Source organism: Meleagris gallopavo, chromosome 1, assembly GCF_000146605.3.
Source record: "Meleagris gallopavo isolate NT-WF06-2002-E0010 breed Aviagen turkey brand Nicholas breeding stock chromosome 1, Turkey_5.1, whole genome shotgun sequence".
NCBI classification, from domain to species: Eukaryota; Metazoa; Chordata; class Aves; order Galliformes; family Phasianidae; genus Meleagris; species Meleagris gallopavo.
The window spans coordinates 55,911,409-55,924,870 of NC_015011.2; positions in this window are offsets into that span (position 1 = coordinate 55,911,409).

Below are 13,462 nucleotides of genomic sequence, written 5' to 3' on the forward strand. Positions count from 1 at the left end.
TTGTTAATCCAAGTCACAAAAGCTTAAAATAATGAAATGAGCATGTGCAGTCTGACTGAGATAGGAGACAGGCAATTACTGAAACTCTGGGCCACAATATCAGCTGCCTGCTGACTTCTGCGATTGAATTAAAACTATCATAAGAATAATGCAAGGACTTGCCCTTGTCCTGCTTGTCTATGTGTTTATTTAATTTTCTGTCCAACTGACTCTCAAATAAATTGGAAACAGCTGCCATTTTTTTGATTCAGTAGCTCCATTACCCCCCAATGACATCATTCTGGGCACGCTCACCAACAATAGGTCATTATACAGCAATTACTTTATTGATTTATGGAAGTTTTTAAGCTCCACCAGGAATATGCACATTCAAGGAAAAAAGGACTTTTCCTTCTGTGCTCTTGTAAGTAGTGAGTCGCTGCGCTAGGCAGGGATAGCATTACAGACACAAAATTGGAATTTATATTACAAAGGGAAAAGGAGGAACCCTTTTTGCTATTGGTCACATTACCGAAGAAAAAATAATATGATTTCAGAGACAGATCCAGCTGTGAACTGATGTTTAGAAACCATGATTTAATGTGGTAATTAAGCCTGTGACGCAAGTAAAACTGCTACGTAATAAGCTGGCAATAAAAACATGCAACATTTGCTATAATCCACCCTAATGAAAGCTCTGATGCATGGGTTCTTTGAGGTAGTGCAAAGCACATTTAAGAATTATTATCACATGGAAACATTTGCTTTCTTCTGTTCCTATCAATATATTAGATCAGCCATCATTTATACATTATACACAATTCTAAGGGAGGAGTGCAAAAATCACATAGTGCAGATCTGATTCATTATGGTCTTTCAGCCTTTAATCATCTGCTCTGTTTGAAAGCGTGGTATTTTGAAGAAGACTGACACTGCAAATTAAGACAATTTGTCATTTTCTGTATTCAAAAAACTGTTGGGATATGCAGGAAAAAAGTATTTCTGTGTTTAATAGTGATATGCAGTGGAAGAATTTTATAATTTTTTGAAATACAATGGGTATTAAACTATAAGAAACATAATAGATATCTCCTTTATGAAGAGTTTAGAAGTGGAAAAATACCTGCAAAAACTGTCTGAACATTTATTTGAATATATGAACATGGCTTATGTTTATACCTCTTAAAATTCACATTCAAAACCTCTGTAAGTTGTTTTTCTTTGCATTAATGTTTGGAGATTAAAATTCTGCAATAATCAGTAGATAACTAGTATTTTCAAAAATGTAGAGGAATTGGGTGCCTCAACTTCACAGTATTTATCAAGAGCGGGGTGCCTTATTTAGGTATTCAAACTTCACTCCTAATTTTCTTCCTGTTCCTGACTTTGATGCTTAAAATGTTTCAGTCATCCACTGGGAGTAAAGAAGCTGAGCCATGTATTTTAGGTGATTTGTCAGAGTTGTGCAACTGAGACTCTGATCTTCAAGGGCAAATAGGTGATGGCAGTAGGCTCTTAATTCAAAGGCTGATACATACAAAATGCCAACATTTCTGCAATGTTTCCGGTGCCTTTGAAGACCTGGCCATACCGGAAAACTGAAATGAAAACTAAGGATCATCACACAGTCATATTGCTTCACACTAACTTTTCTAGACCAGTTGCAAAAAGCAAGTAAACAGAAACTCACCCCAGCTTGTCAGTGATACACAGGAGAAAAAAATGTTTAGATAAGCCAATTATTGAAGAAAAAAAAATGGTGGTTTCTAGCAAGCACCTAAGGGAAGTGTCTTCAGATCTGCAGTCAGCACTATATGGGTATATAACCACACACAGAAGACTCTCACTTTATGACTTGCAGAACTGGGGCTTAGCTGTAGATTGCCATCACAAGTGCTTTGAGAAAATACCAGAATAATCTTTGTGATTTTTTTTCTAAATTTTATGGCTGTGTTTTACAGTCAAGACATTTCATTTGTTCTAATACGTCCAATGTCCATTTTCATATCAAATACATGTTAATATTTGAAAAGTTGGATGTTTTTCAGCAAAATGATCCTGGATGAAAGAAATATCCTAATTTTTAGGAGGTCATGCTTTGAAATGCAAAAAAAATCCTAAACAGCTCATTAGATCTGCTGGCATCACATTAGAGTGAACTACATAAAATGAAGTAAGATATTATGATTAAAATAATAACATATCTGTATTTGATTGTATTTTTGCATTTTGCACATTAAAATAAACATGCCTGCATGCTCAGGGCATTCCAATGGCATAAGCTTAACTCTTATTTCTGCTTGTGACATGCCACCAATTGCATTTGATTCAAAGCCATGGAATGACCTGAGTCGCCTTCTCTGCAGTCTCATCATACTTTTATATTTCTCTTATACAGCTACTGTGTCTCGCCCTCATCATCTTGAAGACTGTGTTATAAAGTCAGATACAGTATACTTTTCATGATGTGCCTGTGAAATACTGAAATACAGGCCAGCACTCTCCAAAATCCAAGCAGCAGCCATACCTTTTTAAGACCCGGCTTTGTACCGATGCCATTTTTAACTACATTCAGCACAAATGTGATAGCTCTGCATGGCTCAGGTGTTATGTTAATAAAGCCATACCAGGAGTTTGCATTGTTCTGACCTTTCTTGTTTTGTTAACTTTGCTGGACTCCTTCCATTCGTAATAGTAACGTACAAGAAAAGACCTATCAAAATTGACTAGCTGCTTATTACAATAATTAGCATTTAATTCATTTAAGTAGCTTTTCAATAACAGAATAATGCATAGGAGTTAAAAAGACAAAACAGCAGGAGAGATTTTCACACCAGTAACAAGGGACCTTGGCCTCCTTTCCCTCATTCTGTGGGGTGTTTTCTTGCATCTGGATGCTATGGTTAGACATCAGGTATTGCAATGCAGATTGCTTCTTCTGGTCACAAAGCTTGTCAGGAACACAGAAAAATAGCACAGCAGGCATTGGTTCTTGTGGTAGCAAATGAAAATACGTAAGGAAGAGTACAAACTGAGCATCTGTCAGTCCTGCCCTGTGGTTCTGTTTTGAAGGCCCAGCCTGACCCTGCTGACTACATTTGGTGGGACCAGCTTGCAGTGGGGCTGCCAATAGCTCCAGGACATTGCAAAGGAAAAGAGCAAACCCACTGCTCACCCAGGAAATGGAATGTGTGTAGGATGGCACAGGGTGCTAAAAATCCCCCTTGGCTGCTGGAAATCCTTCAAAGCCAGCACACTATTGTACAACCAAACCAATGGCTGCTGCCAGAACACTTTTCTATGGTGAATCAAGCCACAGTTTTGCAGTCGTATCGTGAAGAGTGCAGCTTCTTCTCATTGAGTTGAAGTATAGTTCTACTGAAATTAATAGTGCTGCCTTGATTTATGGCAGCTCAAAATGTGGTTCAGTGTGTTAATATCTCCATTGACAGCTTCTGCTTTTAAGTTATAGCTCCACCGTTTAGAAAGTCCACCGGGAGTTTTTTGTAATAAAAAGGAAATTCCTCTCTATCACCATCTCACCTTGCTAATATTGAGAAGACTGTGGTCATTACAAATCTACTCATTTTGTGCCTTTATGATAATATAAACAGGTTTTCCCATTAAGCAAATCTTCCTCGTGACAGTAGGGTGACCAAAGCTCCATGCTTTGCTCAAGCAATAATTATACTTTAGTCAATGGAAAAGTTTGAAGCATCTGTTATATTCTGTGGCATTTTTCTGTCTCAAAACACGAGGTAAACAGTCCTGTTTGTCATTATTTATCTCTAAAAGGCACAGAAGGTAAGTAAGGCAGCAGTTAAATGAACTGCCTGCTGCTGCAGATGATCAGTGCCAGAGGTACAATCAAAAGCCATGAATTTCTGAATCTGCTAATCAAATTTCTTAGTGTAATTATACTCACCATTTAGAGATACTGAAGAAACATAGATACTGAAAAGCATCAGGAAAAAAAAAAAAGAACTTCTGTAATGGTGTCTGTGTCTGTCCCATTGTTTGTACAGACTTTTCAGGAAAATATATGAAGATTCGAAGGCAAACAGCCAGTTAGCTAGATAGTTACAGACACAGCCAAGGGATGCATTAGCAAAAATAATCACTGGTTATCCTCAACAACTGAAGAATTTAATTTTGCTCTTTGGCCTGGGCAGCCTGGCTTTCAGTCGTATGTCTTTTTTTATTTTTTTATTTTTTCTCTCTGTACAATTTACATTTTTCTCTGGATACTTTGATTACCTCTATGAGTGGGGTTTTATCTTCACAGCAGCCTGTGTGCCAAATCTAGCTTCAAGATTGAGAAACTAAGGCACTGCCTTTTTTAAGCATGCACATTAGGGAAGCTGAGCTGCAAGGGAGTTTTTCTCGTGATGAGGCAGTGCTCTTTGCACAAGATCATCTCTTGAAGCCCAAGAATGAAAGGGGTTTTCACACAGGAGCAGAGGGAACCTTGCAGTACACAGCTGAGTCCCCACAGATGTGCAGCAGGATCCTGCCTTTGTGCATTTTGTATAAAAGGAAGGTATCTGCAAGGTAGTACCCGAGTTTCATTTCACTATCTGCAAAAGCAAACTTGAGGTTGCAGCTGTGGGCAAGGAATTCTGTCCATTCTGCTCCAAAATGGAGCATCATGGGGAAAGGTTGTGGCAGCCTCTCCCAAAAGAATGGTGCTGGCTATCGCTGCCTCACCCCAACATGGGATCAGGCACCAAGCCATACCGAGCTCTGTTTTCTCCCCTGAACGACCTGCTCTGCAGCCGTTCTTCTGGTTGACGTATCTCAGAAGTCATAATAAAAACTGATATATGCAAATTGGCCAAGGGTATTTGCTTTTTACTTTAAATATAGTTTTTCAGCTGAACTTTGCATTCTGTGGAGATGCATTTTTGAAAACCAGAACTGAGCATAAAATTCCATTATTTAAGTGGCATATACTAGGTAGGTATGGTCTAAGAAACCTGGCAGTAACTTACTCTGTTTGTGGTTTCTACTTTGTTAGACTCTGTGGAGCCATGAATCTATCTTGTCCTTAAAAAACTGAAAGAGGGGGCCTTTAAAATGAATATAATGCTAAATTTATGTGCCACAGGAGCAGCATATCAAGGCCTCTGTGCTGATTAGACCCAGATGTTGGTAACAATGTTAGTGTTATGGACCAACTGCAGGTGTGGGAATAAATCCCTTTCCCTGGGACCCTCAGCAATCAGACCAGTGGTTTCTCCTGGCTCTCAGCTCACAGTTTTCAATTAGCACTACAATGGCATTGTTGTTCTCCAGCATTAGATCATATGTCATGTAAATGAAGTTGAGTATACACTTTAACTCGACAAGGTGATTAAGGCCAAGGATACATATGTTCACTATTATAACACAATCAAGGTTAAAAAATAATAGTAAAAAAATAGCCCTGACATGCCATAAAGGTTTTATTATTTTGGCTTATCAGTAGATTTTCACATTTTCCTTTCATAAAAAAAGAACATAGTGTAAAGCAGGGTTAGAACAGGAATTATAATAAAAGGCAGACAAAAATATTGCACATGTAAAACTACATGCATCTCCATGTGTGAGTATAATGCTTGATTTTGGATTTTGTGTTTTTATGTGACAATCTGACATCTGACAACTTGAATTGCTCTTGATTTCCTTTTCCAATTTTCTGTCCACTCTCCTTACCCTTTCCTCTTTCATGTCAATGTGTAATGCATGCACAACTATTTCCAGAGGAGAAGAAACTGGGATATTCCTGAAAAGCCATCCACCTCTGAGCAATGAATCTAGCTCATCAGTGCCAGAAGCTGTTTTCTCTGTCTCCTTTGGGTTTCGTGATATTTAGAACACCACCATGGCTCACTAAAACATATTAAGGGCTCTATTAAGTAAAGGGGCCATACTCCTCTTCCACACATGCATAATTCCCATTAATGTCAATGGCCATTACCTCTGCAATGAAGAGTGCAGCCACTAATATTTTTCTTATATGTTCACTTTCATCAGGTTCTCTGTGCCAGAGCTATGGGGCTGCATATTATTTGATGGTAGCAAAATAAAAATAAAAATAAAAGGGAAAGCCATGGAAAGTAAAATAGAAGAATGGCACAAACCAGCACAGATACAAGTTCTGATTTACTGTGTATAGGAAAGCAAGGTGACTTCTCTTTTCTGGCAGTATATGAAAACTGCAAACACAAACCCATCAGGAATACAGGACTTACAAGAGGTCCAAGGGTCTTCAAGTCTTACCACAGGTTATCAAGTACCAATCTCATGTCACCACTAGTCATCACAGAATAGATATGGGACCTATCCTGAACTCAGAACAAATCACAGAATGATGGGACTGACGGCACTGACATATCCCTCTCATTCACTCTTAGAGAATGAAGCTCAGTAGTTTATCATTTTCTTACTGATGACCACAGAACAAAATAGCAACTTGTCTGTTAAGAGACTCTGACAGCGTATGTCCCCTTGAGTGTTCCTTGACAATTTAACATAAAATCACAAAGAAAATGTCCTTAGAGGAGATGCATCTTGATGTGAGAGCAAGCAACTGCAAGTCTTAGATGCTATATTGTGCTCTGACCCTTAGTTATTCTGCACATCTGTGCCTTGCCTTCCAATAAAATGGGTACAATAGCTAATGAACAAGAAATATCTAGATTTACTTTTGGCTAGCATATACATATTTTTCAGTCTGGAAGCCAGAGAAAACTGCATAGCACAGCCTATAAAATAGTCAATGAATAAAAACAATTATGTCACTATTTATTAGTAATAAATATGTTCTATACATTGTTTATTCCACAGTAATTCTACAACATCTGTTGTATCTGCCTGTCCCAGGTGTCTCCTTATTCCTGCCTTTAACTTTTCATGCAAAGTTTGGAAGAGAGACTGCTCTTGTGCATCCTGAGGCTGTGACATGATGAGGAGTGAAGTGCTGAGTCTCTAGGTGTTGGTGTTATATAGCTAAGTACTGTGGCTACTATCCATAAATTGTAGTTTTGCATCTCAACTCTGTTTCAACAGCATTAAGAAACATACTATATCTATGAGGAGTAATAATCTAAGATAACTAGAGAAAAGTAAATCTATTTCATGTAGGATTTCTTTTCTGCACAGAATTAAAAAAAAAAAAGTTGCAGTGAAAACTCATATTTTTCCTATGTGAAGGAGTTGCAGATCCTGGGAAATCAGAGGTTCCTAATTCAGAGGCAGGTTGGTAAAGAACACAGCACAGAATTGGTGAAATTAAAACAAAAACAAAAAGTCCAGAAAGAGATCCAAGCCAGAATACTACCTGGGGTTCACTAGAATTTACAGTTCTCCCCTGGGATGCCTTTGAATTTCCAAGAGTTAAGGTTTATTCCAATGACAAATAAAAGAAAAAGAATGTTTGTCTGACCAGCTTCAACTATTTCTGGCTATAAAAATAGCAAGCACTCAAGAGTTATTCTGTAGCAATGAAGCTACCTGAAAACTTACCTCATACCACTATGCTAATCTCAGCACACTGGAAAATCTAAGAATAGTTAAACTGGAAAAAAAAAAAAGAAAGAAAAAGAAAATTCTAGCATTAATAACAAATAAATATGGTGGCCCAGCCAACTCTGGTGTGCTCATTCACAGGTCTCAAAAAGATTTTTTGTCACGCAAACCTTTCAGTGTCCTGTTTGTTGCTCGTATGCACGAGATGCCTTGCAAAAAAGTCATTAATTCCTGTTAAGAAGTACTGCTTTTGTAGCAATGACACTGTAGTATACATTAACTTCAGCAGAAGTGTAACACAGTTTAGCAATGATATGTATATTTTAACTTATAAAAGGGCTTCAGAAGTTTGTAGATTTTCTGGTAGGAAACCATAAATTTATTTTAAGGACAAGATCCTCCCTCCAGGCTTTATCATCTGATGTTCACTCCAATGGTGTGCTCTGTATGGCCAACAATTCTGAACAACAATTAATCCATGGTGGCAAATTTGTCAGATGTATTGGAGTTATCAACTAAGGTTTCAACAGGTTATTCCCAAGTTACATCAACAGGGGCTTTTATGTGCAGTTGTAACACTAAATCATCATAATGAAAATGCTCATACTGCAATATAAAAATAGCATTAATAAAATCTAACTCCTATATGGAACCCTTAAGGTTGTCCAAAAGTTTCAGGGGAAAAATACTGTTTGAGATGGAGGGAGGAACTTGTCATAAAGATCCAAGTTTTTCACTTAATATGAGCAAAATAAAGGAGGGCTTATAGGAAACTAGTCTAGGAAACAAACACAACAATCAAACACTAGTCAAACTTACTAAAATATATGCATTATTCAGGAAAACAAAACATTCAACAATGTTTTGAACCAATTTTTTTATGCTCATTTTATCTAGTGACTAGAAGCATTCTACAACACTTGCAGAAAGAATTTTTCCTGTTTTAGAGAATGATACAACAAGATAAGGTCAAAATAAAACTTTCCTCTGGCTCATTTCCTCTGAAAATGCCTCCAGCTCAGTGATCCCAAATCCTGTATGTGTGTGGAGGAGAAAATGGGACAGAGACCTGGTCTCAATCCAAGGTAAAGAATTTGACCCTCTGCTGTAAATGAAGATGGGATTGTTCCAAGAACTGTATTTCCAAGGATGTGAGGATGGTGTCACCTCTCATGTGCTTAACTGTACTATTTGAAAATGGGAATAATAAAGGAATTTCTACAGAAACTTCGTCTCCTGCAAAGATTTCCCGAGTAGAAGGAGTCCCCTGGGACTTCATTCTGCCAGCCTTAGGATCACACTCAGGATCAGAGGAGGTGGTACAGAACATAAATATGACAAGATCAAATATACTAGTAAGATAGCCACAGGGAAAGACAGAGAAACCAAGCTAGAAATGTTAGAAGATAATTTCTACTCTCCATCTCCAACCATTCCTTTGTTATTATACTCATTATCCTAGATATTGATCCCTATTTTAAACTCAGAAAACAGACTGTCAGCAAAGTCAAAGTTAAAGCTGTTCTCAAGTAAAGTAGAAGCATGAAACTAGTAAAGGCCAAGTTAACAGAAGCTTATTGCAGCAGACAATGTTTCATAGCTGTTAACCACTGTGACAAAATATAGACAACAAGTGTGCCTCTTAAACTGACTAGGTGTGCCATTTACCCATTGATTGGGGAGAATGAAATCAATGCTGCAGGCTCTGCTCCCTGGCAATCACACCACAGATAAGGGAGTGTATTTCAGCAAGGCATCAATTAAATGGATTTTTCTGTTACAGACCCATCATGATCCAAACCATTTTGGTTCTGAGTAAAAGCAATGGGCCCATGTAATCACAACCCACTAATAAAATGCCATTTTATAATTTAGATCATTTCAGTGAAGGAGTCAAAACACAAAAGTGAATATGAACTCAGGATATGTAATAAACTTAGGCTGTGATAGTTATGTGGAGTTATTTCTCCTACCTCTGCCACTTGTTAGCAAGGCAAGCCCTGAAGAGCAATGCCAACCCCTATATCTGGAGGAGGACAAAAGGTAGGAGAAATTGAGACGAGACTATTATCCTACTGTTTGCTTTCTGGTGACATGAGGTTAGGGAGTTCAAAGGAAGTCTGAAGAGACAAAGTTCATTTCTCTCGTTATAAGGAACTCCCAGATCCTTCCCACCCATTCGCCAGTGGTTTATAATGAAAAATGTAAGAGTGGTTTAGGCACTTAAGGACATCTTCTAAGCGTAGGCAAAATACCTTTCAAATTAAATACAAGTACTCAGATGCAAGCTACCAGCACAGCAAGCACTGTAAACAATACTTACATAGAGTGGGTTTAATGAGTCATATATCAAAGAACTAGAAATACCCACCTCAAACAGACCCCTCACAGTAATCACTAACTCAATGGCTGAGCTGTTTACACTAAAGGCCATTCGTTATGCATGCCCTAGCAGTGAACAATAGGAATATTATGCTGAAAAGTTGAGTAAATCTATCCCACCTTTCATCAATACATTTATGAACCAATGATTCTGTGGGAATGAATAGCATTATTCCACCAAATATTGTGAAAACAGATGCCATTGTTAGACCCACAATACATTACTGATAACCAAATAGAGGCAGAACATAAAGGAGCATATCATTACTGCAGGTGAAGAAAAGAGAAGTGTTCTGCAAACACATGTAGAGGAAAGAATATGCTTTTTGTGCTTCTCACTCATAGTTAAAGTATAACTGATTTTCACATTTAAGCAACAGCTTCCTAAATATAGCCTTGACAAACATCTGCCTTTCCTTCACTTTCCTGGCTGTTTTTGGGACAAATTCTGAACAAAGAAGAATGAGGAATTTAAAAATAAATGTAGGATACTAGAAAAACTGAATATTTTTTTGAAGCTCTTTCTTACTTGTATTAGGAGATCTAGCCTGAAGGCCAACAGTGGCGAGGTTGGAGGGGTAGAAGACAGAGGCGAGGGAGAGATGGTAGTGATGAAGAGAGAGAGGATGAGATTTACAGTCCTTGCATAGATGTCTTATTAGTGCAAGAGCATCCCTCACTGGCCAAGGGGTGGCAATGACCTAGAACAGATTTTGCGTCTCTTATGGATTAAAAACTAGTCCTGAAGTCACCAAAAAAAGGAGCACCATGAGGTATAAGAAAATGTATAAGAAAAGCATGGGTGATATCTGAGTGAATAGAGATAATGAAGGATTTCTCCGCATCCTATTCTTGCCTCACTCATTGCGTGTGTTTATGTCTGCATTAAACAGAGAAACACATGTAGAGATTATTTCTATATAGATAGCACATGCATTTCTAGAAAGAGTGTGAGCATACAGCTATTTCTAGTTCATCCAAGTTATGGAAAATTCTTTAACATTTTTGTATTTAACTTCAATCAATTAATCAGGTAAGGATGTAGTAGGGTATAGATTTCATCAGTTCCCCTGGAATGAACATTAAACCAGTTAAAGCAGCTGTAGCAGCAGTTCTCATGTTTTAGTGCCACTGCTCTAGAAATAAGCCATATACAATCCCACACTGTCTGTTTCTACTCCAAAGGAGGTATTGGAGTATGAAATGTAGATAAACAGGGCTTCACTGTCCAGTCATGCTAGGCAGCCTACAAACACACAAAAAAGCAAAGCCCCTGGACAAAGGAGTTTACAATCTCATTTAGGACTCACCATAACTTACAGTAGACCTCTCGACTACAGTAGCCTCCACTGTCATTTATATCTATTAGACATATGTGCTGAAAGTGAACATAAAGTAACCACATCTTACTCAAATGTCATACATTCCTTAAGTGAAAATTAACTAGACCCTGTGTTTATTACAGTGGAGCTTGCTAGACCTCCTTAGGTTCAGGGTCAGTTGGTGTTTCTTTATGAACCCCTTTATGAAAGTTTTCAGTGCTTTATAGCTCAGCCATTAAATTTTGCTCCAGGCAGAAGCTTCTCACAAAAGGTTTAATTCTAAGAGGTTCTTTTTTCCTTTCTGGTAATATATTTTCAAAGAGATCTCTTTGGTCATTTTTAAAACATAAAAAGGAAGAAAAAAAAAGTTAATTGGTTTTAGGACTTCTTTAGTGTTCAACGTAATACAGAAACAACAGACAACATTTTTGTTGTTTGAAACCTGTCTACTGAATTTGTACTGGGACTTTTCTTGCATTTCAGATATGCATTTCTATAAATAAGCAGTCCTACACTTTTTAATGGTTATTACAGTGGGCTTTTCTCCCGTATGGACTGGAATCCTGCTTGTCTGACTAATGCAAAGTAATCCATACCGAGTAGCAGTTCTAGGCCTCTGTTTTCAGTGATGAAATTCCAGAGAACTTAATTTTTGCTCTGTTCAAATATGCACTTTTTGGATATTCCTTAGATTTCCGATTTTCAGTACTGTTGAATATTCCACGGCACTTTCATGTTTGTTGAAGTTACTTCCTGCTTTGGACACTCTGCTGGTTTTATCCCAGGTCTAGGAAGATGAGCTTGTCTGCAGTACTATCTAAAACTAATCCTGTTCAAACTTCCCTGCCAAGATTGATGTTTGTGTGTTCTCAGCTCCTAGAGCCAGGGACAGCTGAGGTTTGAGTGTTTAATGACTTCCTCCTCATAACAAACCAAGGGGCACAGCACATCCTTGTCCTGTGAGCTTCACAGGCAGGTCACTAGGACTAGCATTTGGATCAAGGTATGCTGTGTGAGCCACCCTAGGTGATTTATTCTGCAGAACTATTGATGAAATCTTTTACAATATTGTCTGTACGAATATCCACACTGAGCAATTCAAGAGCGCAAAGTGCTGAGCATGGCTGTTTTTTGGCTAGGGATCTTGATAGCTGTGAAATCCCAACAGCACGTTCTGCTGCCATAGTCCTGGCATGGCTTGTACATCCTTCCCTTGCCAGCTATATTATGATCCTAAGTAAGTTTTAGTGTGGGGGTGGTTCTTTAAAAATGCTTTAAAATTCCTTTTTCACTCATTGGAAGTCAACTAAAGCCCATCTTCAACCTGGCTATCCAACTGGCCCCAGATGCTCTCACTACAACCAATGCCCCAGGCAAATCCATTTGTCCCCCAGGCCTCTTCACTTTTCCTGCCACCTCCACACCGCTCCCCTAGACATCTACTGTCTTTCCAACCACTCTTGTACCTATTCCCCCAAGAATCTCTGCACCTTAGCTTTATGTTGGAAAAATCAACATACTACCATTTTAATTGCTGATACAGACAATATTTCATAGAATCATAGAATCACAGAATCACCAAAGCTGGAAAAGACCTCTAAGATCATTCACTCCAACCACACACATCACCAATATTTCCAAACATGTTCCGCAACACAATGTCTAAATGTTTCTTCAGGTGGTTCCAACTGATAAGTAGAAACTGCAGCACATCGTGTCTTTGTGCCTGTGGTTATCATTGATCCCACTGCACTTATCATGTAGAAATTGATATGCGACATGCAGAGCATATGCCTGGTGCATCCTGCCAGACCTGTGACACAGCAGCTTAATGGGAGGAGAGATGTCCTTCAAGCATGAATCCAAGGTTCATGTACAAGTTGCATCTACCTAAGGGTAACCCTGAGCTAAGAGGGTTATGCTTATGTTAATTAATATTGCTGTGCGCATTATGTGATTAATACAACACGACTGATGTGAAATTAAAGGAGAGGGAGCAAAGAAAAGATCCTTCTAATTTATGATAAAAGGAGAAGCAGATGATTGTAGAAAGACAAAGGAAACAAAAAAAAAAAGAAAAAAACTTCCATATGCTCTAATTCTTGTAAACCTCAGGGGCAAAACTAAGGTTTGTGCAGGAAAGAATATCTGTTGCATATTCAATTAAGATTTATTAGGAGTTATAGGACAAGAAGCACAAATACAAACCTATACTTTACCTGTAAACTCAAACTTTTATTAGATGGCCTCATCTCAGACCTGAATCTCTC